Genomic DNA, 7,391 nt, shown 5'->3' on the forward strand with positions numbered 1-7,391 from the left:
TACTGGGTACCTCAAAAAGGGGGCAAGTCTACAAATTTTTCTGATGCAGAATTTTGATGTTTTCAGGGAAAAAAATCAGTCAAATAACTGAGAGAAATTATGTACCCAGTCTCAGATATTAAAGAAGTGGAATTTTTGTATTCTTAGAGACACATGAAAATCCTGAATTGCCTTATTAAAATGGAGCTTAAGTATTAGATTATAACTAAAAATATGCATCCATGAGTACACAGCAGATAGAGAAGTGAGGATTTAGTTAAGTATGTGTTTCACTTAGTCCGTGAGGCAACCAGTTCAAAAAAAAAGAAAAATAAATAAAGAAAAGAAAATCTAGCTGACAGCAAAAATGACCCAATCTGATCATGAAGAAAAATTCAGAGAACTATGTGGACCATGCCAAATCACTTTTAGTACCTGGAGTTAAAAGCAGCCCATTGTTCTCCTTCTTAACCTTGCCACTTGCCAGAATTGCAATGGGGTGCCAATGTTCACAAGCACTAGCCCTCACTCAGGTCTAGACCCCACAAAACCCCAGACTAGAGCAACATTCCCACTGCTCAGCAAGTACCTACATTGCTCTCCTCCTTTTAATTCAGACAGCAACATTCAGGATCTGGGATCCCTTGACAAGTAGATTCTAAGCCAAAGACCAGAACCTGAAGAAATATCAGCAAAAGAGAGTGAATCTGCCTTGAGACAGAAGCTCTCCTCTGCATCCTCCTCTATCCATCAGGACTCTCAACTTGTCCAGCCAAATTCATTACCTTTAGAAATTCTGGTGACCAACATGGGGTATGGTTATTAGAAGTATATACTGATCATTGGACTCCTGAGGCTTGATCTACTGCATGGGGGACATTGCCCTGGGATTAATTAGAAGTCAAGGTTATTTTGGAAAATAATGTCACAAGTTTCTCAAAGGTAGCCTTAGTTGAGGTACCTGAGGAGTAGGAGTCATAAGCATAATTAGCCCATGTCTTCACTGGAAGTTGAGCGCATATGTTATGGATTCTGAAGGAAAAATCACCACAGTTACGACTGTAATGCAGAGGCCAAGTGGAAATTTTTCATTGAATTTTAAGTCAGGAAACTGGTATATTTGTCCAGTGATTCTCAAATTTAGTGTTTATGAGTCAAAAGAGGGCTTAACTGCAAATTTATCTTCTCAGGTTTTTGTCCATAGAAATCCTAATTAGAACCATTGAGGTGTTCTGCCAAAACCTAAATTTTTAACAAGTGTCTTAAACCTATTTGAACATTATCATTAAATTTCTTGTTATCTTAAAATTTTTTTGCTAGAATAACTATATATATAAAGTTGTCAATTTCATCCAAGCTAATCCAAAAGCAATATAATTCCATTCCAAACCCCAGCATGAATTGTGAAGGCAACCTGACAATACAAATTTCTAAAGTTTACATAGAATAATAAGACATTTTTGAAAAAGGAAAAGTGATATAGAGGCTCACTCTTCCCAATAGTAAGATGTCTTAGTGATAAAGAGAGCTTGCTACTGGAACAGGAAGAGTTAAATATTACAAAGAGACAGAAAGGAGAGCTCAGAAATTGATCTATGTATATTTGGAAACTTGATCTTTAATAGAAATTACCTCATAAGTCAGTAAGGAGACTGTATTTAGAAAATAATAATGGGAAACCTGGTTCCTTCTATGTACACATCACTCATTATGAGGTGTCATATAGAAAATTAAATGGCTTACTGAAAGCTCAGATAGAGCACCACCTGTGTGATAACACATGATGGAACCCCACATGTCTACTCAAAGCAGTGTATATTTTGAACTAGCAAACAATGTATTGTGCCTATTCTCCAATAACAATAATGTGTAAGTCTGGGAATCAATGTAAGGGGAGACGGAAATGATTATTTTCATTATTACCTCTAATGACTTCATAATGATGAGCTTCGTAGTTTAGAGGTGTTGCTTTCCAAAGGAGTGTTGTTTCTATCAGGAAACACAAAAACAGAAATTGAGACTTGCCTTTGGTTACTTCAGTCTACTTTGTTCTATTGTACAAATACTCTACAGACAGAAAGGGGCTTTTACACTAGGCAGGGTAATTCATCCTATATTTTTTAAATTATTGCTACATATTTGATTTTATTTTTCTGAAAATATTTTGCTTAATATAAAAACTTAAACTTAAATTATAGATCTGTAAGTTATAGATAGACCATAAATGCATAGATTTAGTTCTGGGCTCTATTCTGTTCTGTTGTCTATGTGTTTGATTTTGTCAGAGGCATACCATTTTGATTACTGTAGCTTTGCAATATATTTTGAAATCATAAAATGTGCAGCCTCAAGCTTAGCTGTTCTTCTTCAAGATTGTTTTGGCTATTCAGTGTCCTTTGTGGTTCTATATTAATTTCAAGACTTTTTGTCTATTTCTGTAAAGAATGCTTATAGGATTTGGATAGGGATTGCATTTAGTTTGTAGACCACTTTGGGTAGTATAGACATTCTAATATTAATTCTTTCAGCCCATGAACACTGAATCTTTTTCCATTTATCTGTTTCTTTACTAATTTCCTTTCTCAATATTTTATAGTTTTCAGTGTAGAAGTTTTTCACCTCTTTGGCTAAGTTAATTCCAAAATATTTTATTCTTTCTGTTGTTATTGTGAATAAGATTGTTTTCTTAATTTCCTTTTTGGATAACTCATTGTTTGTGTATAGAAAATGGCTGATTTTTATGCTGATTTTGTATCTGCTACTTTACTAAATTTGTTTACTAGTTCTAATAGTTTTTCTGATTGAATTGTTAGCGTTTTCTACATATATGATTGTACCATCTGCAAATAGAAATAATTTAACTTTTCTCATTCTGATTTGGATGCTTTTTATTTCTTTTTCTTATCTAATTGTTCTGGCTAGGACTTCTAGTACTGTGCTGATTAGGAGTGATGAGAGTGGGAACCCTCCCTACTGTAACCAATTTTAGAGAAAAACTTTCAGTTTTTTCCTACTGATTATGCTTTAGCTCTTGGCTTTTCATGTATAAACTTTACTGTGTTAAGGTAAGTTCTTTGGAGAGAGTTTTAATCATTACTGGATGTTGAATTTTGTCAAATACTTTTTCTACATCTATAGATTTTATCATGCATTTTATTTTATTAATGTGGTATAGTACATTGATTGATTTGTATATCTTCAACCATCCTTGCATCTAAAGAATAATATGTAATAAATTTAACGTTCTCTTATATTTATCAATAATTTCCTAGTATTTTGTTGAGGATTTTTGCATCTATGTTCATCAGGGATGTTGGCCTGTAGTTTTTCTGTTGTGTCTTAATATGGCCTTGGTATTAGGGTGATGTTAGCCTCATAATTTGAGTTTGAAAGTGTTCTTTCTTCTTTGATTTTTTGGAAGAGTTTAATAAGGATTAGTATTAACTCTTTGCATGTTTGGTAGAATTCACCCATGAAACCATGTGGTCCTGGACTTTTCTTTTTTGGGAGATTTTTGATTACTGATAAATCTCTTTATGTGTTAATTGTCTGTTTAAGCTTTCTATTTCTTCTTGATACAGTTTTGGTAGATTAATATTTCTAGAAATTTGTTCATTTCTTCTAAATTATTCAATTTATAGGTGCACAATCGTTGATAATATTCATTTATGTCCCTTTTTAAATTCTGAGGCATACATTATAATATCTTCTCTCTCATTTTTTATTTTATTTATTTCAGTCTTCTCTTTCATTCTACTTAGTTTAGCTAAGACTTTGTCAATTTTGTTTATTTTTTCAAAAAAACAGCTTTTAGTTTTATTGATTTTTTTTTTTTTTTTTTTTTTTGCGGTACGCGGGCCTCTCACTGCTGTGGCCTCTCCCGTTGCGGAGCACAGGCTCCGGACATGCAGGCTCAGCAGCCATGGCTCATGGGCACAGCCGCTCCGTGGCATGTGGGATCTTCCCGGACCGGGGCACGAACCCGTGTCCCCTGCATCGGCAGGCGGACTCTCAACCACTGCGCCACCAGGGAAGCCCAGTTTTATTGATTTTTTGTGTTCTTTTTCTAGTCTATATTTGATTGATTTCTTCTCTAAGTTCATCATTTTACTCCTGTTAAGTTTAGGTGAACTCAGGTCAATTAAGCAAATGGTTTAATTTTTTTAAGCTTCAGTTTCTTCTTCCATAAAATGGCAGGATTGGATGAGATGAGCTTGAAATCACTTACTGATTTAATGAACTTTATATGAATCTTCTGTGCAAATAAGAATACAAAGAATGAAAACAACTTACAAAAATAAATTTCTTCAGATATCATTGAATTGGGATATTACTTACATCACTACTCCTCATGCTTCCTGCTTTCCCCTCATTCCATGATCAATGTGCTTAACTTGTTACTCATTTTTTCATGCCAGTATTATTAGCTTTGTACAGAAACATATTTGTGGTTTCCATGGGAACATTTCACCTTTGTCAAACTCTTTCTGTTCTGAATGTTAGGATGTCTGAGTCAGAATACCAGTGCCTATTGGAGAGACAGAACCAGAATACGATCACTGAGTCCAACATTATAGGATTCTCAAAACTGGGACATTTGCAAATCTTTCTCTTCTTTATTTTCCTCCTGGGTTACCTGACCATTCTGATGGCCAATGCAACCATCATGACTGTCATTCATCTGAATTGGGCTTTGCACACCTCTAGGTACTTCTTTCTCTTTGGCCTCTCCTGCTTTGAAATCTGCTATACGTTTGTCATTGTACCAAAATGCTGACCAAGGGCTTTCCACAAGTCTGACTATTTGTTTCTCTGGGTATGTTTCCCAGCTCTATTTCTCGGTGGGCTTGGCTTGAACCAACTGTTTCCTAATTGCTGCGATGAGCTATGATTGCTATGTTGCCATCTGCAACCCTTTCAACTATACACTCATTGTCAGCTGAGCCACCTGCATGCAGTTGGCTTTAGCCTCAGGCTTCTGTGGTTTCCTGATCTCTGTGGTTGCCAACGTCCTGGTGTTTAGTGTACCCTTCTCTGCCTCCAACTGAATCAACCACTTTTTCTGTGACATTTCCCCTGTCATAAAACTGGGCTGCACAGACACCAACCAGAAGGAGATGGTTATCTTCTTCCTCAACATTCTGGTATTGCTGGTTCCCTTAGTGTTGATCTTCATCTCCTATGTCTTCATTGTTTCCACCATCCTCAAGATCTCCTCAGTGGAGGGACAGCATAAGGTATTTGCCACCTGTGTCTCCCACATCACTGTGGTTATTTTCCATTATGACTTTGCCACCTTTTTGTACTTGAGGCCCACATCCCTTTTCTCCTCCTATAAGGACCAACTTGTGGCAGTGACCTATACAGTGATCACCCCACTATTCAACCCTCTTGTCTGCACACTGAGGAATAAGGAAGTGAAGACTGCTCTGAGAAAGGTTCTCAGTAGATATTTATTTACCAAAACTATATGAGTGAGTCAATATGTCAGGGAGGTTATATTCAGGAAAGTGTCCTAGATAAAACTTCAATTCTATAAACAAATTGATTTTTTAATCAAAAAATAGAAGTAAAACCTTCAAGTCACCTTAATCTTTTTTTATTGTAAAGTCCTTCTGACTGGAGTGCCAAGATAGTGGATTAGGGAGACTCTGAGCTCAACTCCTCCCACAGACACACCAAAATTACAACTATTTACAGACAAACTATTGATTAGAAATACTGGAAGGCTAGCAGAAAAGATCTTCTACAACTAAAGATATAAAGAACGACCCGTAACAAGAAGGATAGGAGGGGCAGAGATGGAGTATAGTAACAACCCATAGCCCTGAGTGGACAATCCACAAACAGAGGATAATTGCAATTCTTATGGAGAATCTCTGCACCTGGAAAAAATGACACCCAAGAAGGTTTGGCTTTGAAAACCAGAAGGGCTTACTTTTGGGAGAGCCAGAGGGCTATACAAAGGAGAGATTTTACTCTTAAAGAGCACACACAAAATCCCACATACTCCAGGACCCAGGAGGAGGCAGTAATTTGAAATGACCCTGGGTCAGACCCACCTGCTGATCTTGGAGAGTCTCCTGGAGAGGGAGGAGGCAGCTAGTGCTCACCCTGGGGACAGAGTAACTAGCAGAAGCCATTTATGGGAGCTCATTGTACCATGAGGACACTCATGCTGGCAAGTGCCATTTTAGAATCCTCCCTCTAGCTTATCAGCACCAGGACTTGGTCACCCACAAGACTGTACTGTGAAGTCACAGGCCAATCAGCTAGCCAGGAAGGGACACAGGTCCATGCACCAGCATGCTGGGTCCTAAGGGACCCTGTCCTGACCACCAGAGGACCCAGGACCCAGTCTTACCTACCAGTGAGTCTGACATCAACTTAAGGATGCCCAGGGCCCTCAGACAGAGACCCTGAAACACAGATCCTCCCACCAGTGGGCAATCACTAGCCCCAGGATCAGCCTCACCCACCTGTAAGGGGCACCAGCTCTGGTTCCTAGGCCCTGCAGCCAGAGACATCATGTTTACAATTATATCTAAAAGAATAAAATATCCAGGAATAAATCTAACTAAGGGGGTAAAAGACCTGTACTCAGCAATCTATAAGACAATGTTGAAAGAAATTGAAGATCACACAAATAGATAGAAAGTTACACCATACTCATGAATTGGAAGAATTAATATTGTTAAAATGACCATACTTCTCCACACAATCTACAGATTAATGCAATCCCTATCAATGGCATTTTTCACAGAACCAATGGCATTTTTCACAGAACTAGAACAAATAACTGTAAAAATTTTATGGAAACACAAAAGACCCTGAATAGCCAAAACAATCTTGAGGAAGGAGAACAAAGCAGAATGTATCACACGTCCTGATTTCAAACTATACTACAAAGCTACAGTAGTCAAAATATTATGGCATTGGAACAGAAACAGACTCATAGATCAATGGAACATAATAGAGGTCCCAGAAATGAACACATATTTATATGGGCAATTAATCTATGAAAAATGAGGTAAGAATATGTAGTGGGAAAAAGACAGCCTCTTCAGTAAATAGTGTTGGAAACACTGGACTGCTACATGCAAAAGAATCAAATGACTACTTTCTCACACTGTACACAAAAATAAACTCAAAATGGAACAAAATCTTAGATGTATGACCTGAAACCATGAAACTTCTAGAAGAAATTATAGGCATTACTCTCTTTGGCATTGGTCTATTAATATTTTTTGGACATGTCTCATCAAACAAAGGGCAACAAAAGTGATTATAAACAAATGGAACTACATCAAACTAAAAAGTTTTGCACAGCATAAAACAAAAACAAACAAGTTATCAACAAAATGAAAAGAGCATCAACGAAATGGGAGAAGATATGTGGAAATGATATATCC

The 7,391-nt window shown here is 37.0% G+C and overlaps 1 pseudogene; it reads left to right on the top strand.

Moving 5' to 3' along the window:
• The first annotated feature begins 4,483 nt into the window (after positions 1 to 4,483).
• On the top strand, positions 4,484 to 5,453 carry LOC132515444 (olfactory receptor 10T2-like; annotated as a pseudogene).
• Positions 5,454 to 7,391: the final 1,938 nt, after the last annotated feature.

Source organism: Lagenorhynchus albirostris, chromosome 2 (assembly GCF_949774975.1).
Source record: "Lagenorhynchus albirostris chromosome 2, mLagAlb1.1, whole genome shotgun sequence".
Taxonomy (NCBI): Eukaryota; Metazoa; Chordata; class Mammalia; order Artiodactyla; family Delphinidae; genus Lagenorhynchus; species Lagenorhynchus albirostris.